The sequence below is a fragment of the Urocampus carinirostris genome, chromosome 8 (genome assembly GCF_059441175.1).
Source record: "Urocampus carinirostris isolate Australia breed hairy pipefish chromosome 8, RoL_Ucar_1.0, whole genome shotgun sequence".
Lineage (NCBI taxonomy): Eukaryota > Metazoa > Chordata > Actinopteri > Syngnathiformes > Syngnathidae > Urocampus > Urocampus carinirostris.
The window spans coordinates 39,919,484-39,947,068 of NC_142356.1; the positions used below are offsets into that span (position 1 = coordinate 39,919,484).

The 27,585-nt window shown below is 38.5% G+C and overlaps 1 protein-coding gene across 1 annotated transcript in view; it reads right to left on the minus strand.

Moving 5' to 3' along the window:
* Positions 1-26,360, minus strand: part of LOC148361874 (receptor-type tyrosine-protein phosphatase delta-like) — a 401,326-nt gene extending 374,966 nt beyond the window's left edge. Inside the window, exons 1-2 of the mRNA XM_088342686.1 lie at positions 26,277-26,360; positions 26,051-26,151 (exon numbers count right to left, since the gene is read on the minus strand). The gene's annotated coding sequence lies outside the window, so the exon portion shown is untranslated. The remainder of the gene's footprint in view (positions 1-26,050; positions 26,152-26,276) is intronic.
* Between the last annotated feature and the right edge of the window lie 1,225 nt (positions 26,361-27,585).

The following is a 27,585-nucleotide window of genomic DNA, read 5'->3' on the forward strand; positions in this document are numbered from 1 at the left end:
AGGTGGGGATAAAAACAGGAGTCAGAAGTGCTTGCCTTGCATGCACTGACGTTCGCTTACGGACTGACCAGGAGTGAATGAGAACGACGTGCTTAAATAGGAGGATGACTGATTAGGGAACGAGTGGCAGCTGGGGCTGAAAGAGTCAGCTCAGGAGAGGGCAGTTGACAAATCATGACAGTAGCATGCAGCTTTCCTCTTAGGCGCGACTCGTAGGGGGAGATAATGCTAAATAGGACAATGCCGTACAAAAAAATACCAGCAGCCGTTATTCATGAGGGAACAAAAAATGCAATGGAAAAGAAAAGCCACCAGAGAGCAGTGTCGACGTTATTTTAAAGGAAACTTTTTGAGAAACAGGGAAACAATTTCAAGCATTTAGGAGCAAATGTAAGTACTTTTCTTTCCTTGAAAGCACAACATAAACCCAATTGATACCTGTATCAATCATTTTAACAAATGATTATATAACAATCACTATAACAGTCATTTGCTCGTCCTTTTAGGAATAAATGTTAAAAGCATCTTTCTGGTGAGACTCCGGAAAAAGAAGGTTAAGTTGTGAGTTTTACACGACCACAAAACGAACACACAAACACAATTAATAGGAGATCATACACTTTTAAATCTATGGCCTGACGTCATCCTCTCACCCTACTATAAAAATCCTGCCCACACATTATATATGTTGTTTATTTATTCCCTAGAAAAGCACTCTCAAAAGTCACAAGTGTCTTCTGATCTCTGACTGATTACACCCAAGCGAGTGAGATGCAACAAAAAGCTGTAGAGTTGATGTTGGGAGTGATTAAAGCGAGGCCGGCTTCTGAGCATGTCACCTGGGTGCCGCTGTATCTTAAATCAGGACAGTGAGCCTCAGATTGGGTATTGACTGGCCCGCACAAGTCTTCATCCATCACGCTGAGTAATGACGGCAGGGAAGAGCTAGCCGCAGTATAGTATATCTAAATATATATATATATAAATATATATATACCGTATTTTCCGCACTATAAGGCGCACCGGGTTATAGGGCGCACCCCGAAAAAGTAGTTTTTGGTACTATTTTTGACATACATAGGACGCACCGGAATATAAGGCGCTACAATGGGAACGTCGACAAAACAGTCAAATAGTTCAGTCAACATATTACCCCCTTAACATACCGAAAGCTTGCAAAGAAGTAAATACGTGTCGAGAACACGTGCGGATGCAGTGTCCGTACGATGTCACTCAAATGCATCGTTCCATCATTCGGAAGGTTAAAGTCTTGGGATTCAAGAAATGCCAACCATTCCTTAATATCTATTTTCTTTTTCGCTCGCAACTTTACTGTGCATATGACAATAAACACTTGGAATTGAGTTTAATTTAAAAATAGACACTCCATTCCATCCATTATCTGCACCGCTTATCACAGAAACATCGAGTTCTGTCTGAAACAAGATACAGGGACAATAAAAAATCCGGAGTAGCTCACCGAAGTTGTTGTGTTCATAATAATGTGCAGCCAATGTCCTCTTATATCCGTGAGGGTAGTAAATCCAGGAGAATACATTATTTACAAATACAGAATAGAAAAAAATGCTTTCTCTATGCCGTCAGCCACATGCTATACACATTCATATTTTTCGGCCAATTGCGGCTTTGTTTCGCCGTTTAAGCCAATGCCAGCCTGTAAATGATAAAAAGGATCCGCTCCTTGACCTCCGAATAACTTTAGCCAATAGTGATCGATTCAACTGATGGTTGACACATCTTTTTCGGCCAATTGCAGGCTTTTTTTTGCCGTTCAAGCCAATGCCAGCCTGTAAATGATAAAAAGGATCCGCCCCTTGACCTCCGAATAACTTTAGCCAATAGTGATCGATTCAAATGATGATTGACACATTGGTTAGCCAATAATAATAATAATAATTTCCTTTGTATTGTCATTCTTTGTAACAATGTACACAAAACGAAATGTCGATACACCTGACCCGTTGTAGCGAGCCGATGCAGCCGCAGCCAACAGAGGGCGCCGCCATTTTTACCAATGTTATAAGTCTGAAACGCGGGTAAATAAATCCCACCATACACCGTGTACTACTTGGCGTTCGGGGGAAAATCTAGTCGGCGGCTGCAAGTTAGTTGGAAAAATTGATCCATAAATAAGGCGCACTGTATTATAAGGCGCATGGTCAGCTTTTGAAAAAAATAAAGGCTTTTAGGTGCGCCTTATAGTGCGGAAAATACGGTATACATATATATATATATATATATATATATATATATATATATATATATATATATATATATATATATATATATATATATATATATATATATATATATATATATATATATATATATATATATATATATATATATATATACTCATACTCATTAACTCACTATGTAACATACAACCCACAATCAACAAACAACATTCAAATGGTGGGCATATTTGCAGTTACATACAAAGTACAATAAATACAGTAACAGTGGTGCTGTCTCAAGCACAGATTACGAGGATGGTGAATTTCTCCTAATAGAGACGTTTTCCCAACTGTATATATTTGAATCTAAGGGGCCGGTCACACAGACATTTGCGGCTGAATCACGGCTAAAATTTTGTGGTTTTTTTTTTGCCCGTGGTTGCCCGCCATGGAAAATGCGCAAAATTGGCCAATCCACTGTTCATCGGTGGTATGCCCGCAAAACACGCCGGCGACTGTTCCGCTTCCTCATCGCGTCATTTCTGCGTCATTTTCTCGTGTGGACCACGGGTATAAAAGCTCCCGAGCCGGTGTTAAGCCCAAATCCGACTCCTACGCAACACCCCCAACAAATGCCCCCCCCCCCCCCCCACCCCTCGCGTGAACGCGCATTCTGCTGCGATCGCTTTTGACTTTTTCATCCGCGTTAACAAACGCATTTTGTAGAATACGATCGCACTTTATTGTTTAAATAAACGCGTTATATAGACTAGGATCTCCCAATTGTTATAATTAGCTCACTTTATTGTTTTAATAAGCGTTTTATATAGAATACGATCGCTTTTGTTGGAAGCGCAGCAGAATGCGCGTTTACGCGAGGTGGGGGGGGGGTTACCATTCGATTACGTTCACAACAACTTATTTATATATTATGTTTGCAATACACACCCCAGTAAAAAAAATAAACATCTTTGACAATACCCAGGCATGTATAATTAAATCTTGGAAAGGACACAATGGATATGGAGTGTCTCTTTGAGGGTTATTTTGCAAACTCTCAAAATTGCACAAGCCAAGAAATTTAGAGGCGCTATTACTTCCACAGGTTGGTGTACACGTTTTCTTCTATTTGTTTTATTATGTGAGTACTTTAAAGCAGATTTATGGAGTTGTCTTCTATGTGAGGACATGAGGTCATTTGTAACTAGTTACTTTTAGCATAATGCACATAACATGTAAGTCGAGTTAGATTTTAAATAAAGTAAATTAGTAACTGTACCTACTGTTATTTTTTTCAGTAAGTCACCCAGCACAGACCATCATATACAAATCTCCTGTTATGCTGTCAGAGGTGACTTAAGGTTAGATTATGACATGAAAAACTGAGAGACGAAAAAGGTGAGGAGATAAACGTGGCCCGCCTGCTACAGTAGAGTCGACTTTGCTTATGGAAACACTTCCGCTGTTTTCTGTGGACTCAAGTGCGAGCGTGCGTCTTGAGGGCCCGGGCGGCGTCTTTTGACTGTGCCTCTAATGATAATAAATGAGCCATCATGGGCAGGAAGGGAGACACTAAGTCATCCCCTTCATCGACAGGAGGAAGACAGGGAGCCCCAAGGTCACCCCACTGTCAGCATCACTCTCTCTAACGACCCCTCTTGCTCACTCATATTAGTAGGTACTTGGATGCTCAAATAGAGGCCAATGTGGGAAGTTCCGGAGTGTAGTTAATAAAAAATAAATATTTTTTGGGGGATGTGTTGTATAGACCACTGGTTTTTAACTCGTTAGCCTACAGGACTCACCATTTTACCCTAATAACAAGCTTTGACCCAAATCGAGAAAAATGTGTCACTTCTCAAATGTGTCCAATCAAGGCTTGGGCAGTTTAAAGCAGGGATAGCAGAATCTAATTACCTTTTTATTCTTTAAAAATCAAAATGCCCAACAAAGTCAGATCAGAAGTCTCCTATTAACCACAGAAACCAGTTATGTCTGTTTCATAAACTCATACTCCAAAAAAACAGCTGCGAGAGGAATGGGCACTGCCAGGCTGTACTTGCCCAAAACAGACCACTACGGAAATTTTAAAATGGATGTAATTGCTATAAAATTTGAAATGTATCAACAACAGGCTTAACAAAAAAATGACATGGTTTAATGCATGGAGTTAATGCATGAGGCCACCAAATATGACCCCCTTGTGTGCATTTATCAAAACTGAGATTCAACAAAGTGCTCCAGAGTTAATTAAACGGTGCTTCACAGTGCAGATGGACAATGACCTAAAACATGCAGCAAAAGCAACCCAAGAGTTTATTATGGCTAAGAAGTGGAATATTCTACAATGACCATGTCAACCTCCAGATTTCAATCCAGCTAGGAATGCATTTGGTGTTGAGCACAGATTACAGACTTCCAGACTTTGCAATAGAATACAGAGACCCCTCAATATGTCGCCTTTTGGTTATCTTGGTTCACTGCTTCACAGATTTTGAATTGGATGGTCTTTCGTTTCATTAATCAACATGCATTGTTTTCTGAGCAGACAGCACGCAGCAAATATTATCATGGGGGAAGTTTGTGGAGGGCTTTGTTGCGCTTACATCACTGTGTGCGTGAGTGTGATAGGTTGGTGTATGCGATCAATCAAGCAGCGGAGCGGCGCACGAGTCAATGTCCAAGCCGCTCTTTATATCACTTCCTTGCACTGAAAAGAGAAGCCCTCCATTTTCGTTGTACTTTTGTATAATGACAATAAAGACCATTCATTCAACTACCATTTTGTGTTCTGTGTTTTTATTTGTTGATCAATAGTTGTTATTTGTTTACAGTCATATACTCTAAGTGCATTCTCTCAAGGTAAGTTTGACCTGCGGAGGGTTTTTATGAAGAGGCAACGGTACTCGTGGATTTTCACAGGGGAGTTCTGGGCCCCATTAATCAACAACAAACCCTTCTTTTCATTTATGCTTGATTGTTCAACTTCCTTAGAGCCGCTAAAATATGGTGTTTGGAAAAAAAATGTATACAATTCCTTCATTGTCAATCCGATATTGATCTTCAAACACTTGAAATAGACATTTATGCGTTTATGCTTATTTTTTTTTTTCGTCTGCTACAAGCCACGTGAACTCCTCTCTCCACGATGCTTTTAATGTACGTTTACGTTTTGTAGCCTCATAAATTTTGCTTCTTTTGAATCTTTCTTCTGGGGCGGAGATTTTGGCTTGATTCCCAACCACTTATCCATTTTTCTTGTGTTCTCTGTGCATCTACTTTGGAAAATGATAAGCAAATGCACGACTTTATAACGCTCGGGAAAGTCCGGAAGCAGGCTTCTGATTGGCTGCCGAGTATGCGAATTGCCAAACGAACCGAAATTCCCAAACCGAACGAAGATTTCGAAATCGGAACAAAGCAAACGTTTTATTTGAAAAAAATATACATATATATATATATATATATTATATATATATATATATATATATATATATATATATATATATATATATATATATATATATATATATATATATATATATATATATATATATATATATATATTTTTTTTTTTTATTTTTTTTATTTTTTTTTTTTTTCTTGAAAAAGTTGTCGGCCACCCGGGCGGAAAAGTTTTGTAAGTTGTACGCCCGACCCAAAAGATGCACACCCCTGGCGTCCGGGTAGGCATTATTTCAGACACTGGGCAAACGCATTTCTCTATGCGTTTGTCTTTGTGGGATGTCTTCCCGGTTTACATAATTCACCTACGGAACACTGTTGTTGAGTAGAGAGTTCCAGTGGGACAAGTGAAGAAGCGCTATCCCCTTTTCCGGTTAATAAGATAGCAACGTTATTTTCTTGTTGTGCCCTGTTTTGAAGAGCTATGTCAATAAAGCTCCCATTTGTTCCAACATTTATTACTGCGCCTCAGACACCCGTTCTTATACGCTACAATTCTCTTTTTATTTGTGTGAATATAAACGCTTGAAATTATGTTTAATCGAAACCAGATGTATAATTCATGTATTTTCTACTAAACATCATTTTCTGGTTAGGGGTTCTGAGAATATCGGACAGCGGATAATCCGGATGATTTCCCTGGTCCATTTGAATCCAAAGTTTTACTGAACCCCCAAAATCTTTTTCTTGTTTCCCTTTTTCATAGTTTTATACTTATTTTCTCCCTTTTTCTTGTTTTTCACTTCATTTGTTTATTTTTTCCTTCATCCACTTTTCTTTGGGTGGGCAGAGCGTATCTGTGGATAGGCACTGCCCAACCCCTCCCCCCTATGGTCTTCAGGAAAATTATGGTCAAGATATTTCATTATAAATCCAATGTGATTCCATGTAGAGCCCCACTTGTGAAAATTGTATGTCTGCCTGAATATTTTCCAGGCTAACTGTAATTATTAATAATGCTGCGAATTCCTGACCCTTCTTCCCCCTCCCCATTTTCTTTCATTTGTATTTCAGCATCCAAAGCGCCTTTCTTAAACCAAGAGTTGACAAGTCGTTTCCCCTTGCCGCGGGCGGCTTGCTTCTGTGAGTTTTCGCACAATTCCTTTCCTTAAGACGTTTCCGAGGTCTGAAGCATTGCCACTACCCAGCGTTCCACAGGCAGAAATAAAGAAGAAAAAAGAAAAAGCTCCAAAAGATGAGACAAGAGTCAACAAACTGAAGTGTGCGGCGTGCAAGCCCAAAGGGTCTCACCATGCTCAGATTTAGAAACCATGTTCTACTTTCCGTGTAGTTGTTTTGTAAGTTTCACAAAGAGGGGACAACTTGCTTTTAACAATCCAGTGGCAATGACAGCCCGCATGTACCTTGAATGTGATTGCAATCTGTTTTCAGTGATTAGAAAATATATATTTTTGAGCTCTTAAACCATGGGTGTCCAAACTTTTCAGAAATTGTCCTAGATTTGATAAGCTGAAAGTACGTGAAGGCTGACTATTCAGCCTGGCATTCTTTGAACAGGATTTAATAAATTCACCCTCCTAATTTTTTAATTGACAGAGGCCGCAGGCCAGTGTAAATGTGATCACGGGCCGTAACTGGCCCCGGGGCAGGATTTTAGAAATACAGTGAAGAAAATAAGTATTTGAACACCCTGGTTTTTTTGCTATTTCTCCTACTAAGAAATCATGGAGGGGTCTGAAAATTTCATCGTAGGTGCATGCCCACTGTGAAAGAGACAAATTAAAAAGAAAAATCCAGAAATCACAATGCATGATTTTTTTAAAGATTTATTTGTGTGATATACCTGAAACATAAAAAAAGTAAGTAAATACGTACATGAGTAAATCAATAAATAAGTAAGTAAATAAGAAGGTAAATAAGTAAATAAATAAGTAAATAAATAAATAAATAAATAAATAAATGTCAAAAGAATAAACAAACTTGTCCCATTTGCAGATACTTTCCCTCAGTTGAGTTAGTATTTTCCCACCATTTTTAATTAATGTAAGAAAACAATTGTCTGATGTGATGGACGGCACATAATTTTAAATAATAAAGTTTGTATTCTTAATGTTTTATTCTGATATTTTATTGACTGGTTTATTTTATTTCATGAGATTATTGTAGTATTATTTTATTAAAGTAAAAGTTAGAAAAACGGCCACAATAATGTTAGCGTGCAATTTTTCTTATTTTAGTTTTAAACCAATAATAATTAGCTAAATTATAAATCTGCAATACAGGACAATTTTCCCCTTTTGAAGTTTTATCACAAAATATGTAATGATATTAACAAAACAGTTACCATCAAAACACATCAACAAACATATCAAACATCAACAAACCTAACAGTCACAAAGTTACTTTTCTGTCATTAAAAGGTTACGTTGAACATTTCCCGCCATGTTCATAGAAGTTTCATGACAAAACTATTTGAACGAATTAAGCATCCTTTATTTATTTAAATAAATTTGATGTGCTCTGCTAATGATCATGTTTAATGTTAGCGTTTCCCCGTTCCATAATGAGTTTTGAGTCGAATGATCTCCTTGAGATGGGACGATGACGTGAAGAAAACCCACAATCACGTTCGTACTTGTCATGGTTGCCATGGCGCCCACTTGGCCGCGCCCGTGTGTGTCACGGTTGCTGTGGTGCCCAATTGGTCCTGCCCCGGTGTGTCACGGTTGCTATGGTGCCCAATAGGCCCTGCCAGTGTGGTGCCAGCTGTGGTTCATTGATAGATTGACTTTCTGTGTATATAAAGCTCAGCGCTCTCTTGCTTCAGTGTCAGCCCGTCATATGGACTTCTGCCTCACAAGACGTGGGTTCTGACTCGATCCTGTTTTCCTGTGATATCTGCAGTCCAGTATTGTTCCTGTTTATTTTTGTAGTGTTTAATTTCTGTTTCCAGTTTTGTTTTTCGTCTATCCTGTTAGTTTCTCCAGATTTGGTTCCCGTCTAGTTTCTCCTGTTTATTTTCGTTACCCTGATTTGCTAGTGATCTCGTCGGTCTCCGGCTTCCTGTCCTTTCACGCCAGACCGGGTTCCTAACGTGCATGACTCCCCATTTCCCATGAAATAAAGGCTTGCGTGAGAACGTCATGCGATTGGGTCCTGTATCTGTTCTGGTTCTGACAGTACTAGGACTGCAACAATTGGTCACTTGACAATAGAAATTGTTGACGGTAAATTTAATTCCCCACACCTGCCTTCAATCTTCCACATCTGACTCTTATTAATGACCCAGCATAAAGTACTGACTGCCCTGACTGCTTCCTTGGTTGCGTCACTAAGTTATGATTTGCAGTGGACCCAAACGCAGGAAAGCAGGAAAGATGGCAAGGTGCTCAAAAAAGATGGTATTTCATAACAAAATAACAGAACAAATGGTCAATGAACAATTAATAAAACTGTCCGAAACAGAAAACAAAAACCAAACCAGGATGAAACCGGAAAAAAACGGGTGATGTTGACAATTGATGATACCCCGACAAATACAGGTGTAGTTGCAGTACTTTTATACTGGATACTTAATGACAGTCAGGTGTGGGGATTCTCCAGTCCCGTTATCTTTTAGATATTTTTATGATACCCATTTTTTTTGTGTTGATCCACTTATCCGCTTATTAAATAATCTGTGACAAGTCGACTTTCAAAATGGTCTTTAGTTGCAGCCCCAGTTCGAACCGGAATATGTTGCCATGGGCGCACTAAAAATACAACTTGGCGGGACAGAAATGAAGTCGAAGGTGCAAACAAGTCACTAGCGTTTTCACCTACGACTGTAGGAAATATTTTTTACCGCCTTTGACATGCGTGTTGTGCTGCAAAACACACACATTGCACGCCGGTTTAGACGTGAGCTGTGGAAAGCTCATTTGCACCGCATTGAAATGCATCTCAATTAAAAGAGAAACACATCGAGGTGCCAGGGGAGGTGAGAAGAGAGAGATGTGAGAGAACGCAAGAAGGGAGGGGGAGAAGAACACCGTGTGAAACAGATAGTGTGCCGGCACAAGGAGAAAAGGGGTTATAGCTTCACTGTATTTGGCAAGAACACGTACGGAGAACTCACACTGGAAAGAAATATATGAGAAGCCATTCTAGAGGCAAATCCTGCTTGCTCTCACATTATCATACACTCACTTATGCAGAACTATATTCTTATACAGATACAGTTGAACACCATGCACTAATACTTACGATACTTTCTCATACATACTACTTTACTCTCATACACATACAACTATATTCTCACACATACTACTATACTGTCACACACACACACACTGCTATAGTCTCTTGCTCATATTACGATACTCACATAGATAAACTACTATACTCTCTCACACATAGGGCTTCACTCTTATTTATACACAACTATGTATAGGTCCTTCTCAAAGAATTAGCATATTATGATAAAGTTCATTATTTTCTGTAATGTACTGATAAACTTTAGACTTTATTTTAGATTCATTACAAAAAAACTGGAGTAATTCAAGCCTTTATTGCATTAATATTGATAATTTTGGCAAAGATCATGAGGACAAAACAAAAATCCCTATCTCAAATAATTAGCATAAAGTGTTATTAATTTTTCTTAAAAGTAAATTTTCAAATAATTACGTTCAGTTATGCACTCACTACCTGGTCTTAAATCTCTTCATCTGGAGGGACGAAAGCATGACCAACTTGGATGCCGAGGTGACTAACTTGTTTGGGTCTTTGGGCAGTTGGGTTGGCCATGGTCCAAAAAATTTTGTGTGTATTTTTTGCTATTTTTTTTGCTATTTTTTTCCCTTTTATTTTCTTTGTTATTGTATGTGTTTGTCTTGCTGTTGGTCACCCCTCTTGAGGGATATGACCAAGGTAGATAGAGAGATAGAAATATTTTTACAGAAATTACTGCTTCAATGTAGCAAGGCATGAAGGCAATCAGCCGGTGGCACTGCACCAACACCAACAACTGACATGGCAACCAAGACAATCACTGACTGTGGGTACTTGACACTGGACTTAAGCAATTTTGACATTTCATTCTCCCCAGTCTTCCTCCAGACACTGGCACCTTGATTTCCAAAGGACATGCAAGATTTCCTTTCATCCAAAAAAAAGTACTTTTCTTCACTGACCAACAATCCAGTGTTACTTCACTGCCGCCCAGGTCCACATTTTTGTTGCTGTTTCTGGTTTAAAAGTGGCTTGACCTGGGGAATGCGGCACCGGTAGCCTATTTCCTGTACACACTTGTGCACTGTGGCTCTAGATGTTTCTACTCCAGACTCAGTCCACCTCTTCCTCAGGTCCCCCGAGGTCTGGAATCAGCCGATCTCCACAAATTGCCTCAGGATCCGGTCACCTCTTCTGGTTGTGCAGCATTTTTTGCCACCGTTTTTTTCCAACAGACTTCCCATTATGGTGCTTTGATACAGCACTCTGGGAAAACCGTATTCGCTCAGATATTTCTTTTTTGTCTTACCCTCTCGCTTGAGGGTGCCAATGGTGGCCTTCTAGTCAGCAGTCAAGTCAGCAGTCTTACCCATGATTGCGGATTAGAGTGATGAACCAGGCTTGAATTTTTAACAGCCTCAGGAATCATTTGCAGATGTGTCGAGTTAACTCATTGACTCAGGTGATAAGGTCAGTAGCCTGTCCAGAGCACCTTTTCATGATATGCAATTTTTTGGGATTTTCATGAGCTGTATGCCAAAATCTTTCATATTAACACAATAAAGACCTGACATTTTTCAGTTAGTGTGTTTAATTTTAATCATTACACTGGAAAATAATAAACTTTATCACAATACATGTTGGTTTAAGATCAGGTAATGTAATTGTAATCCTGTGCAGTCCTTTGAGACATTTTTGTGATTAAGGGCTATATAAATAAATGTGATTTGACTTGACTTGACAATTTGCAATTTTTTTAGAGAGACCTGTACCCTCATAAACACACTAGTATACCTTTTCACACGTTTTACCATGCTCTCTACACACTCACACTACTATGCTTTTACACTCATAATACTTAATCTCAAACCAATAATACTTAATCTCCGAGACATAGTACTTTACACACACACACACGCACACACACACACAAACACACACAAACACTCACACACAAACACACACACAAACACACACACACAAACACACACACACAAACACACACACACGCACACACACACACGCACACATACACACAAACACAAAGACGCACACCTGGACACACGCTGTCACACATGCTAAACTCTCACTTATACTAACTACTATACACTCTGACACATACTGCTATACTGGGAGAAACTCCAGTTTATGTCAAAATTTACAATATATACACACAGATTACTCTGCATCAATCACCATGGTTACCAAAAGCACCCAAAGTAATTCAACACTGAACAACGGAAGGTGTAAAAGAAAACCTAAAGTACTTTAATGGTGTGTGAGAAATTATGAAGATGTTGTAATTTTGTTTTTGTTTTATTTGAGTTTTATTGTAATTTTATCATCTATATACAGCAACCTTGGGTGTTCCACAAAGGCGCTTTGGAATACGTAGTATTATTATTTATGACTATTAAATGTGGGAGAGTCTACAATAGTGTTTGTGCAGGATTATAGTAGTATGTGGGTTACAGTAGAGTAGTAGTAGCAAAACAACTCTCTAACTAAACTCAGACAAGACTGAAGTGATTGTCTTTGGCCCACAAAAACCCAGAGAAAGTGTCATCAGTCATCTGGAATCACTTAGTTTAAAAGCTAAAAATCAGGTTAGAAATCTCGGGGTAATAATGGACTCAGACCTAAACTTAAACAGCCACAATTAAATCCATAACATCATCAGCCTTTTACCATCTCAAAAACATTGCCAGAATCTAAGGTTTACTGTCCAGAACGCTGCTGCTCGGGTCCTGATTAGAACCAGGAAGTACGACCATATTAGTCCTGTGCTCAGGTCTCTGCACTGGCTTCCTGGTCTAGCACCAAAGTACATCTGTGACATGTTGGTCCCATATGAACCATCTCGGACCCTGAGAACCTCAGGGACAGGCCTTCTGCTGGTGCCCAGAGCCAGGACTAAAAAGGGTGAAGCTGCGTTTCAGTTCCATGCAGCTAAACTCTGGAATAGTCTGACGTCAGACAGGCGTCTACTCTGACAGTGTTAGTCCAGGCTGAAAACAGCTCTGTTTAACTGTGCATGCAACTAAAAGGGTTCTATCTGCACTCTTTACTTTTACTTTTGTGGTTTTAATGCATTTTAAAAACCACATTTAAAATTTTCAATGTCTTTTCTGTTTTAATTGTAATTGTGTGTTTTCAACCTGTCTCTGCCATTTCTGTAAAGCACTTTGAATTGCCTTGTGTATGAATTGTGCTATACAAATAAACTTGCCTTGCCTTGCCTAGTAGGTGTGTGAGAGTATATCAGTATGTGTGAGAAAGTGTAGTCGTGTGTGTATGAAAGTATAGTAGTATGGGGAAGAAAGTATACTATTGTGAGTAAGAGAGTATATTATGTATGAGAATTTATAATGGTATATAAAGAGAGAATAGTCGTTTTTTGTGCACGGGTATGACTGTGTCTCTATTAGAGTATGTTTGTAAATGTGTGAGTGTATGTCACAGCAAATATGATTTACTTCTAAAACAGCCTCTCATAAAACATCTCATTTACAGATGAATACAATTTTAGTTAAGATTGGTGTCGGCGGGCTAAGATCTTCACCAACATTTTTTTTCAATCCACAAAAATTGGAGATGAACAGGCACTCAGACTCATATCTCACCTCATTGGCAGTTTTAGTTGTCCTAAAATATGCCTGTTGTGATTAGCATGCCTGAAGATATCTTAGCAGGCTGGCAACATGCCTGAGGCAAAATAGACAGACTAATCTACAAATACAATCATCAGCAAAGCGGCAGACAGGCAGTGACAGTAATAACCCGATGGTTCTCTTCACGGCTGAAAACTTTTTTTGTGACAGTTCGAGTTATTATTTTTTTTCTGTCATTCTTTAGCGCTAGTTTGTGACTGCTCCTCTACAAACTCAGCCAAGTTTCTAAGATAGCTTTGCACATTCAAGACTTTATTCCTGTTTTTTTTTAAATATATATAAAATAATATAATAACCGCATTCTAAAAGTTGTACTCCTTAGGTTTAAGTTACGACGTCCTGCCAGGATGAAACAGTTGATACAATGTGAAAATGTTGGGACAGTATTTTATACGTTTTATACATATATCTATATATATCTATATATATCTATATATATATATATATATATATGCAGCAACCAACCTCCCTGTGCGGGGGTATTCATATGCTCCCCGTGCTTGCGTGGCTTTCCTCTGGGCACTCCAGTTTCCTCCTACATTCCCAAAACATGCATTTCTGGTCCATTTGCCGGTCCATATTGTCCCTAGCTAGTACGTTATCTGTCTCTGTGTGCCTTGCGTCTGGCTGGCAACTAGTTCACCTGCCAACTGCTAGAAGGTGGATGGGATGGGCTCCGGCACCCCGCGGCCCTACTGAGGATAAGTGGTGCAGATAATCGATGGATCGATGTCTCCACATTTTGGCTTGCCAACACAGGTCATTAAAAGATAACGACAGAATACAAGGCCCGGCCTTCAACCAAGCACAGTTTTGAGGTCAAATCTCTAATCTACGTTCATACTGGAAGCACGGATGGAGATTCAATGTTTGATGTCATAAGTATGCATCTCTAGAACAAATAACAACTGGAGGAGGCTCACCAAAACGTGCACACACAGACATACACACACACACAATCTGTCACATATAAAAAAAGTGATTTGGCTTTCTATGCCAAGCATTCTGCATGTCATGTTCTTCAGGCTGTGATGACTCTGCCAGATTGCCGTCTTCCCAGCAACACCAAAAACAAGCACCCCATTCTTTCTTTCTGTCTTTCATTCTTTCTTTCATGCCGTCAGTGTCACAATTCAGTACTGAACACTTTAACCCCATGGTTGCCCTCCACCGAGTTAAAACAACGTCACCGGGATCTCGTTTAGCAGCTTGTCCCCGTTACGTAACCCATCGTCTTAAAATACAGCACCTGGGAGACCGTAAAAAAATGCATCAATAACAAAATAAACCTGAAAAAAAAAACATCAGTGAGGATCGTGACCAGTGTGGGTGTGTTACTAAAAAACATTAGTTATAGTGTTACTTCAATTATAGTGTAGCTACTATATTAATGACACCAAAGAGTAGCATGTTACTCTTAAAATAAATATGTAGCAGGATTGGGCACTCTGGGGCTGCAAGGTCCTCTCTGATGACATAAAAATATCTGAATCATAAGATGTTAATTATATTTTGTTCATGAATACTTATTAAATACTTTAAAATTGTTTGTCCGTTTTGTTTCATTGCTTTCCCAATAGTTGCCCTGCTTCCAGATGTATGCTTTGGATTTAAGTATTCAACCAATGACAATTTTGGCAATACTTTTTGCCACAGTCAGAAATATACCCGGAGACCTTTACAATTAGTTCTGCAGGCCTTGTGGCATCATTTAAGTGTCAACATAGCTGTTGGTTTAGCCAATCAGATTTTGAGATGGTGGAGCTAGGGCCTTCTAGTTTATTTAGGGAAACATCAGCAGTTTCACAAATTAAGATTGGCTAGGGGTCAGTAACAGAGGTGTCACAACCAAAAGTGAAGAAAAATATAGTATCCCAGTGTCCACTGCTTCTGTCAAATAGACTTTTTCAGCCCTAAATCAAACAAAAACTTTGGCAATAAATGTAACAGGACAAGATTGACTTTCAGCATTGGCTTCAATGGCTATAGAAAATAACTTCTTGATAGAACAGAAATGCATAATCTGTACAACAGAGTAATTGAAATCATTTTGATAAAAAAAAGAAACAGTGGTTTGTAAACACATAAAAAAGATTTTTGGTGAGTAAAGCGTGGCTATATTCCTAAACAATATTGCAATTTTTGAGGTTATTATTGATGCATTTTTATATGTGTCTCAACAGTAAATTTAGATGCAGTAAATGTTTTATAGCCATCCATGCATTATCTGCACTGCTGATCCTCAGTTAGGATGCTGGGGGCTGGAGCTTATTCCAGCCATCTTTGGGCAGTGGGCAGGGGACACCCTGAACTGGTTGCCAGCCAGTCACAGGGGCACACAGAGACAGGCAACTCACTCGTTCATTCACATCTAAGGACCATTGTAATGCATGTTTTGTTGAATGTGGGAGGAGACCTGATGAAACCCAGAAGAAACCCATACAAACACAGGGAGAACATTCAAACTCCACACAGGAAGTCCAGCAGCTCGATATGAACCCATGACCTCAAACCTGTGTCGCGGACGGGCTCACCACTAAGCTGCGTGCAGTCTCTATTGCCATAAAATAATTATTTAGGGTGGGAATGAGTCAGACTTACCACTACTCAAGGCCTAGGTGTGAGATTCACAACCCCGCCACTGCTATGTAGTTATAAATTACCGCAGATACTCTCATTGAAGCCGACTCTTTTAAACTGTTTTAAAATAGCCGCATAAAAGACAAAGGAAAGCATGTACACCAACCTGTGGAAGCGATGAACCTTTCATAGTTTTTGGGTTATGAAAGATGTTGCAAACAGAAACATAGCCGAGACACGACGTATCAATTTTGTCTCTGGGATTACAAACACACAAGATCACCTCCATTTCTGGGTCCTGTCTAAGACGTTTTCTTTTTTTCTCAAGACATAGTGTTATGATTGTGGGTAAACCCAAATGCATGAAGCATGAAGCATCTTTTACAGGCTGTGGTGCTTAACAACAAGAATTGAAATCAATAACAAAACACAGGAACAAAGTAAGAAACAAAGGGTAAAAAATGCAACACAGCTGTCCCAACTAGAATCAAAAACCAAACCTCACAAACCAGGATGAAACTGGGCAAAGAAAGATAGTGATAATACCCGACCCAGTGTGTTGTCCATTAAGTTTGGGTAATCACAAACAGGTGTGGAGAGATAACTCACAGGTGTGTCTTGTTCCACACCCGGTTGGCCCCCTCTGGGGGAAGGTGCCAAATCCTGACACATGGTGTTGTGTAAAAACAATTTTACAAGTAAAAAGCCCAAAATTAAGTACACTTTAACCATAAAAGTTGAACTTATGTATTCCCCATTGATTAAATTAGTTTATTTCTCCTCTATAAGCCTTTCATTTGCTGCCTGCCATTCGCGACTGATAAGACACAACCAAATATACTCATATAAGCTGGCCCCCTGATTTCAGTATTTTACTTATTTTATCCAGACCACTGGGTACTCGGTGGATTGCTATTGGGTCCAGTAAGAGTTGGAGGCGGTGTCGGCAGAGGAAGCAATAGCGGGGTCGCAACTCCAGCCTACTGCAGCGCCTATGTAACAACTCACACTAGTGACTTCTATCGAGACCTTATCTCACCAACACCAGTGTATTACTGTAGAATAACAATGAAGAACATGCAATTGTTTATTTTATAGTTGTAAATTTGGCTTAGATACAGGTATATACTGTAAAATAGGGAGCATATCTGCATTAGGAGATATTCAGCATCCATATACTTTTAGTTTGAGACGGCGCCATTTTAACTGTGTTTAGTTGTACTTTGTAGTCAATTCAAACACTCTTAAACAGGGACCGGAGGGTCGAGGAACCAAGGAGTGCTGTTAGTGGATCACGGATTATATCCAACAAGATAGGTGATGCAGGATCACTCAGCATTCGGAGAACAACGCCATTCCCTACATTTAACGAGTAATGCAGCAACACTCCATGTAGTAATGACCGGCGAGTTACAACATTTTATTAATAACGCGTTACGGTACTTGATACTTGAAAAGTAATTGTTTTCCAGGAACACATTAGTCCCAACACTTATCGTGAACTAAACAAACAGTGACGGCGGTGTTAGCTTAACCCGCGCTTTTAGAAATTGAGCGGCAGGCTCCAGTTCGAAGGCCAGCGTTATTATTGAACGAGGTCACTGTGACCACTGGAACACACAAGGACACACCTGATCACTAGATCAACAAATGAACTCCATTCCGGGACAATGTTTGACTGTTTTTTTTTAGCTCCAAACATTTTTCAACCTTCTTGAAAATGATGGAAATGAAAAAGTTGACCCTGTTCCAATGTCAAACTGTCCCTATGATAAAACCTGGACATACTATGTTTGAAACAACAATTCAACATTTAAAACTGCTGGAAGTAAAAGATCATAACTTAACTTTCACATTAACTCTTGAGTTCCAATGAGAAAAGATGCGTGCGATAACATTTTGACGGAAATCTCAATGATGAAAAATCCCTTTTTTTTTCGTATGTACCTATGGTTTCTTTACAAAGGAGACCCTTAGGTTACAGAAACCCACCTTATGAAGTGGAATACAAAGCAAAGAATGCAAAGGGCTTGACAATCCTAGCACGTTTTAAAATCAGTTTCCATTCAAATCTATGATGCATTAACCCAATAACTCCGCTGCACCAACGCAATTACAATCATAGAAGGACGAATACCATTTTCTGTTATTTGATTATATAAACGTCTATTACATATAAGTAGTACTTACTATAAACTATTTTGTTACTAATATTTAATATGTAGATACAATGTTCATGTTTTTACCTGGGGTACTGGAAATTTCGAAATACATGAGCTGATTGCATTGGTGTTCTATTCCCTTGCCATACAACAATTTCACCTAACAAACTCCACCTTAGAACGAATTTATGTCATATACTGGGGATCTATTGAATTAAAGAAAAAAACAACTGAGTCCAGCAAACGGCTGTATGTATAAATTTTGGTGATTTTCAAGTAATGCTTGAGGAAGATTAGTTTATATATAAACATGTATATGTTGACAAACACACACTAAAACAGAAGACAAACGGTTAAAAATCTGGCAAATTTTGTTAAATGTAAAATCCCCACGCTGGGGATTATTTTAGAAAAATGCTGAATTCCATGATTTTTATAATTGTTAAGTGGGTGGAAAGAAATAAGAAAAAAAAGGAGACAACTCAAATGTCTAAATCAATTTATGTTGTAAAAATAACATATTTTAGTAGGGTCATGAAAAAAGAGACTCTAATCTTTCATTTCATTTGTTTGTTTCTTTATTTTATTTAGTCTTAAAACACGACATTTTCTAAGCTATGATGGATCATTCAAAATGCTCTAAGTAGGCCAAGAGTTTTATTTTGCAATGGACAACACTCAGACTTAATATTAAAATGCAAGATAATGTTTTAATCAAAATGAGAATAACTAAACACAACCCTAATAAAAGGCAGTCACACCGATGGTACACTCATTTTACATTTTTCTGAAAATATACTTACAAGGCTTTCAGTTTTTGTTTAAGATGTGAAAGTCTGCTTGAACTTTCTGCCCATTCTTTCTTGGAATTTGCATGCATTATTTACTGTGAAGCTTTGATGCAACTTACATTATGGGTTTCTTGTTTTTTTGTGCACTTACCTCTTGAACTTTCCCAATATGTTGAAGGTCTAACTTTTTTTTCCAACCAAAAAAAACCTCCCCAAATCTGGTGTTTTTTTTCTCCATGAATAACATGAAAATGGGTAGTATGTAAATCATCCCAAAACTAGACTATTTGGTTTTAAACCCTCATAAAATTGTCAGTTTTTATTGTACACTAAAATTGGTCATATTTGGTTGGTTCAAAACATCAAACGTTTCGTTATCTTGTAAAATACAAAACAACCAAAGTAATGCAAGAAATATAAGCAATATAGTTTTAAACCTCACCAAATTTGCTCGTTTTTTCCATTAAAACATAGAAAATGGGTATTATTGCAAATAAATAACCCAAAAGAAGGATCGAATGGTTGTAAACCCAACACAAATTTGTGTTTTCGATGACAACACCCTCAAAATTGCTTATTTTTATTGAAATTACACAATAAATCGGATTGTTTGATATGAAAAAGATAAACTAGAATAATCATTTGATTTCAATTCGAGTCTGTTGCTGTTGTTTTTAAACAACATAGAATGTATTTATCCAGTCCAAAATAACCCCTACCTTGCCAAACACATCAATTGGTTTAATTTAGTTAAAAAACACTTCAATTAATTAGGATTTAACCTCCCCAAATCAGGTGGTTTTTCTAAAGAAACAAAACATGGATTTTATTGTACAAAAAAAACCTGTAAACGGTATCGTTTGGATTTTAACAAGACATTTTTTTTATCAAACAACATCAAAACTTTAGTTGTTTTATTGAAAAAAAACTTTTCCACGCATAGACAGACAACTCACCCAATCAACCACACCTCGGGAAAATTTGGACTGGCCAATTAACCTGACATGTATGTTCTTGGGTTTTCCACGCAAGCACGGGGAGAACAAGCAAACTCCACACAGGAAGGTTCGATCTCATGACCTCAGAACTGTGCCACACACATGCTAACCACTGTTCCGCTGTGCTCTCGTAATTTGGTTTAAAATAATGAAACAATTTTGAGTAATATAGTTTTAAACCTTGCCCATTTAGGTTGTTTTGCCATTACAACATATAATATTGGGCAGTATTGAAAAAAAAAACTAAAAACTGGGTTATTTAGTTAAAAACCCTCACATGGTGGTCATTTTGGATAACAATACTCAGTCATTGTGCTTGAAACAACACAATAAATCAGGTATTTTCATACAAAAAAATAGACTAAAAAAGTAATTTGTTCCAACTGTCCCCTTCACCAAAGACATTTGTTTAATATGCATAATATGCATTTTAAAATCTGACCGAAAAAATCACATCAAATTTGTTTTCAACTCTTAATGATCACATTGTTGGTTTATGATAACTTAAGAACAATTTCCCACAATTTACAAACCAATCAAAAAAATCTTCAACATCTATTTTTTTTCCAGTAGGGCCTATCCCCAAATCTCCTAGAATTGCAGACAAGATGTAAAGATACAACCTGTTCTAAAGGTCCCGCCTTGAGTCCTTTTTTATTTAAAATCTCCTAGGTTACAAAAAGATAAGTCATCCTAAAGGGTGTGAAAATGAAAAAACAGCAAAATGATTGGCAGACAGTGACAATGATGCAAACAGTCTGCAAGCACTCGATACAAGTCAAAATAACCCAACCCAGGCATTATAAGCAGTCTTCCTTGCAAGTGTTCAATAGTCAAGATAGAACCACCCTGTCAGTAGAAGCTTCCTTCATTGCAAGCAAGCAGAATAAAATAAACTTTGAAAAGGGGATTTATTTTCTTATTTTTTCCGCCTTTTTGAATCAGAAAAAAACAAGTACTTGGTTAGATTGTGCAACTATATTTTGGGTAACTTTACGTGAAGGTCCCAAAAGGATGAGGTCATTTCTAGCTAAACCACTCAAAAATCCACTTCTTTAATTTTGAAAACAAAATCAGGCTGTAAAATTAAGGAAAGAAAAAAAAACGATAAACTGAAAATAAATAAATAAATCCAATTACAGGCACAGTAATCACTCGCTATAACGCAGTTTAATTTGTATGGTTTTATGGTTGTGTTCTTCATTCCGATTTGCTAAATAGTCTATTATTATTTGACGGTGTGTTAGTTATTTGTTTGAAAATAAAATAAAGCGTTTATACAGTGTTTTTATTTGTTAAACAATAGCTTGAAGCTGTAGAGGCATATGGTTTGTTCTATGGTTTTAGATCATAATAAAGTTTCTACTTTACAAATTTTGCATATCACCGGTTCTTTTTGGTATGAAGCTTCCCATAAGAACTGTAATGGTGTGTCAATATGTTACTCAATTTGAGTTATTTTCAACCGAAGTGCATTGAAACGATAAATCAGCGCGTTCCCATACTTGTCCAAACGTCGTCAATTTGTCTCCCTGCATTTGTATGGCTAAATCAAGTCAGCCGCAAAAACCTCAAACTGGTGACAAGCATGTCACAGCCCAAAGAACGTGTCAGGCGAAAACCCTGACAGCTAAATAATAATATAAAGGAAAAACTGCTTACATGGGTATTCCACTTCTTGCCTTACTTTTTGAGTTTGCATAATCTCGCTCCCTTCTTTTTTACCTTACTTTTTTCGTGACCGAGCAAAATTTTGCATGCGAGGTAGAGACCTCTCGCACTGACCGGCGCTTTACGACCTCCCGTTCTCAGCTTGATGACTCCGCTCATGAGCCTTTAAGCGTCCCCCAACCCCGCCTCCCACCCCGGCCTGGCCTGGTGAGAAGCCGCAGTCACCGTTGGAGTTGATTATGAGTGTAAACGGCGGCACATCCGCGGCTAATCGGCTGAGGACAGCAAGTGTGGCTATGTGGGAGGTGCGATGCCGGCGGATGGTGTGTGGGAGAGGAATGTTTGAGCTTGGAGGATGTGTGAGATAGCCAGAATGGACCGACCGGCTTAATTGATGAACAGCAGACAAGTACCCCCCCTAAATAAATGGGAAGAAAATCCTACTGTTACACTACACATGAAAAATGCATTATAAAGATTTCCTCTAAGCTACAAAAATATTATTGTGTTTGAAACAATACCTAACTAACTCTCTTGCGATTTACATATTGATGAAGCCAGGAGGTTTCCACATACGAGAACATGTTCGTTTTCCGCTGATGTATTGTTTTCGTGTAAAAATAACGTAAAAAAGATGCAGATGTGTTTATTCACATACGATTGAATATTATGAATTGTGAAGAGAGATTTAGAAGGAAAAGAGAAAGAGAGGGAGAGACAGAGAGAGAAACATAGACAGAAAGAGAGAGGAAGAGATAAAAAAAGAGAGAGAGAGAAAAAAAAGAGAGAACGAGAAAGAGAGAGAAAAAGAAAGAGAGAAAGAGAGAGAGAAAGAGAGAGAGAAAGAGAGAGAGAAAGAGAGAGAGAAAGAGAGAGAGAAGGAGAGAGAGAGAAGGAGAGAGAGAGAGAGAGAGAGAAAGAGAGAGAAAGAGAGAGAAAAGAACGAGAACGAGAGAGAAAAAAAGAAGAGAAAGAAAAGAGAGAGAGAAAGGGAGTTAAGTAGGTATAGATTGAGAGCAGGATATATACGTTCTGTATTTTCAACACGATAAATCGCTCCACTTTTTGGCACCAGCCAGAAAATGCATAATTAAGAAGGAAAAAACATACATAAGTCACACACGAGTATACATTGCACTCCCGCCGAACTTTAAAAAAAACTGCGACTCTTACTAAAATAAAGACTTTGAAGGAAAAAAAATTAAAAACAAATGAAAAAGGATAAAAGTAAGAAAAAGATGTCAGGGTCAAAAAGAAAAACAATAATTAAATGGTAGTGCTTAGAAAACTGTACTAAAGAATAATGAAAATAAAATCAACAAGAATAGTGCAGTTGTGCAATGAAAAGTCAAGTCAAGTCACATTTATTTGTATAGCCCTTAATCACAAACTGTCTCAAAGGACTGCACAGGTTACAATTACACCATCCCATTATCTTGACAAGCGATATAATTTGGCAGCAACAATTAAAAAAAACATAATAAGTCACAACTTATCTTATTTTCTGGACTACAAATCACTCCAGATTACAAATTGCACCAGCAAAAAAAAGCATAATTAAATGGTATACAAACATATATAAGTCGCACTGGACTATAAGTCGCACCCGCAGGCAAACTAATAAAAATAAACAGCGACGCACAGTGCGGAAAATATGGTAAATATATAGAGCTAGATTTATAGTTATAGATAGAGAGCTTGAAAGGTCAGTTTTTCAGACTAAAAGCAACACTATACTTATGATACAAGTACCGATTACAGTGAGCTGGAATTTTACTTCAAACATGTTGTGTAAAACATGTTTATTTGTGGTCATTGACGATTTACTTGACAAAAATATATAGTGAACCTTTATTAATTGTGGGGATTATATTCTAAAATGAGCCCGTGGTAGTCAAAATCTGCGAAGTAGAAACCTTTTTTTAAATGTTACAGTTAAATATTGTAGTCTTTTATACATCGAAACCAACCAACTAACTTTTTACAGGCTAAAGGATTCATTGAACAGATAAAAAGTACAGTAAACTATAATTATCAGTATAAGCTAAGTGCCAATGAAAATTAGACCAGCATACCATCCCTGAGTCATCCCGCAAAAGTCCCTTTCATATCAAGCCGTCCAGTTTTGAACACTAACTAGGAACCTTTTAAATCAGAGGTCACCAACATGGTGCCTGTGGTAGCCCCTTAGGGCCCGGTCACACAGCCTTTCACGGGCGTATCGAGGCTGAATCATGGCCAGAAATTTCTGCCCGTGAAGCAGATACTGTTGGACGCTTTGAGATTGCGATACAGACGAGATACAGCCGTGCTTTACACGCGGCAAGAAATTCACACGCGGTTGGCCGCGCGAAAAAGTTTTGCGCTGTTCAAAACTTTAGACCACGGGTAACCGCGGGCGGCACACGTGGTACACACGAGGTAATGACGCGGTACAGATGCGGAACGACGTGCTACGGCTGCGGCCAGGGCGTGGTTACACGCGGGTAGGACGCGAAATTTTAGCGGGTAATCGCGGGTGGAGCACGGTCATAGCACGTTTGTTCTGCGCCTATATCGCGGTGTTATCACGTAAATTAGCGTGTGTAACGCGTGTGACGGTCAAACGCCTTTCTCCGCGTATATACAGCGCGATTTCCTGAGCACACGTCAGTTGTTCTCGAGACGTCAAGGGGTGAACATGGATGCCCGTCACCGTAGTGACCTCGTCTTAATCCATTTTTATTTCTTGACATTTCTTTTCATTTCATAACAAGATAATAAAATAAAAATGAAAAACTATTACAATAATAACATATTGGCTTTTTCTTCTGTGCCATAGCTTGAAATCTTGATCTTCACGGGACTGTGTCTTCAGCGGTTATGATTTCTACAGCCCGGCTCGGCAGCTTTTATACTCGTGGTCCACACGCGGAATTGACGTGGAACTGACGCGATGAGGAAGCGGAACAGTCGCCGGCGTCTGTTTTGCGGGCATACCACGGATAAACAGTGGGTTAGCCAATTTTGCGCATTTTGTGCCGCGGGCAACCACGGGCAAAAAAAAATCGCAAAATTTTACCCGCGATACAGATGCAAAAGGCTGTGTGCCCTTAAGACCACCTGAGCCTGCAGACCAGTTATGAAAATAGCTCAGAGATGGGTCATTTTCATTCTCTATGAATTTTGATTTCTAACTGGAATTAGAAATCATTGACATGACCAGGGTCTTTAAATACATTAAAAATTATTTTGAAATTACTTTAAAAATTGAATTTTCATTTTAGATCAGTCAGTGACTCTCACAAAATGCAGATATTTTTGTGGTTATATATTTCAATCCTTCTGCTACCCATTAGGACCTGCTAATAAAATGATGATAACATTGTAACAACTTAGTAACAGGATAATGACATGTTATTCTAGAACTTAAGAACAGAAAAGTAGCTCTCTGCTTCAAATAGATGTGCAATCCCTGCTTTCAATCACAGATTCAAGAACCAACCACAAAACTTGTACAAGGCTTCTAAGAAAACGCTTTTCACACGTTTTTGTAGTTCAATAAATCTGCTTTTATCCTACTTTTTATCTTTAGGACCTGGTGATACCATAGTAACAACAAAGTCATTTCACAATAACCTTTTATTCTATAAATCAATAACAACAAAAGGAGTTTTCGGCTTCAAAAGGGTTTGCAATCCCAGTTTCAAATCACATAGATACAAGGTACAGCCACAAAACGCTTGTACAAGGCTTCTAAGGAAACACTTTTCACATTTTTTTGTATACTGAACCTGCTTTTACCCGACCTCTTATCATTAGGACCTTGTGATACCATAGTAACAACATAGTAATATCACAATAACATTTCATTCTAGAAATCAATAACAAAAAAGTAGCTTTCGGCTTCAAAACGGTTTGCAATTCCTGTTTTCAATCACACGGATACATGAAACAACCATGAAACACTTGTGGACACGGCTTTTAAGGAAACCCTTTTTTCACACTTTTTTTGTATACAGAACCTGCTTTTACCCTACTTATAATTAGGACCTGGTGATACTATATTCGCAACATAGTCATTTCATAATAACCTTTTATTCTAGAAATCAATAACATAAAAAGTCGTTTTTGGCTTCGAAAAGGTTTGCAATCCCAGTTTCATATCACACAGATACAAGGAACAACCACAAGACGCTTGTAAGACGCTTTTCACACTTTTTTTCCACCCAGATCAATTCTTCCTCGCCAGTTTTGTGTTGGCGGCATGACTGTGGCATGACCCGCTCAAATAAGCACAAACAAGACACGTAAACTGCATTGCATCCTCACCAAAATAATAATAAGAAAAAGTGTGCTCACCAAAAGTGCAGAATCGTGCACGGTTCGCGGAGAATTCCGAGGAGTTTTCCCAGCGTCTTTCTTCGCCCCTCAAGTTGAAGACGAGCACAGTCCCGAAGCAACTGTGAGAGAGAAAAGATGGGGAAGGAAATGTGAGATAAATTGCATCATCTCCTGCAAAAAAAAAAAAAACCTAAAAGGGAAAACGAAATAAAATAAAATGACCTCCGTATATTTAACTACACACGTTTTTTAGCGCTCCGTAGTCTGAGATGGACCAGATAGCGGCGCTTGGATCAGTCCAGGCGGCTTCTGTCAGACTTGACTTGGCAATGATGCTGACGATGTGGACCGAGATAAGCGCACGGTAAGGGAGAGCGAGCGAGGAAGGGGGGAGAGAGAGAAACGTGCAGGAGGGAGGGGGCTTGGAGAATAGAAATCGCCTAAAAGTTGCTCCAACTCAACTCCAGAAAATAAAAAAATGACTCTTCGAAAGTATTATGTGATACAAGACAATATAAATTGTCGTGCCTTTTGGTAAAGAACATGAATTTCATACCTGTCAACCTCAGCCAATTGCTCTCCTTATTAACTGTTGCAATTCCTCTTATAGACCCCTTGCCGTGCCTGTAAACAAATGTGACACAGTGTTCATTTTACCTCTGAAAAGTGATGGGTCCTGGGACTCGCATGCACAAAAATCTATGGGTCCCAACAGAGATCTATGGGTCCCCAAAATTTAGTGTTATCGAGGTTGTAATTGTAAATCGGCGACAAATATATAATATACCGTAAATTCCGGACTATAAGCCGTTACTTTTTTCCCAAACTTTCAACCCTGCTGTTTAATGTGTTGCAAGCGTGTTGCTAGTAGCGTTTTGCTACCCCTCACAGGCACGGTTTGGGATGAAAGTTATAATATTATTATTAAAGCTTTGAAAACTCTTTCGGTGTACCGTCTTTCTTTGTAAATATGTGTAACCATGTATAATATGTATTTGCAACTGTATATTTTTGTAATGTATTTATTTTAGAAACTTATTCTGATGTTTTGCACGAGCAAATGAGGAAGAAGGGGCGGGGCAAACGCAGGCTGACGGGAAGTGGAGTAAAGGTGAGACGTGTTTGTGGATGCGGCCGAATATAGTGGATATATATTTTTCCTACCCTTACCTTTGGAAATATACACTTTTTTCCTTTGATTACTTTCAACGGGCACCCGGACTCTGCAGGTCTGCATTAAATCTTAAGTACCAGTATCATTTTCCGTTCATTTTGCCGGCTGTGTTTATTGGACTGTATCGGGTATGGGTTATTTTCGTGTTTGTATTGCGTTTTTTCAATGTGGGCGCATGCGGCTAATATACAGGTGCGGCTTGTGTATGTACAAAATCGGTTTTCCTCCCGAAATGTGCTGGGTGCGACCTATAATCAGGTGCGCTCTATAGTCCAGAATTTACGGTATACGTATCTATTTATTCATTCAGTTTTAATCATCACTGTTTATTGGTAATACAAATCAGTTATCACTTCAAGATTTTTCAGTTCACAACAAT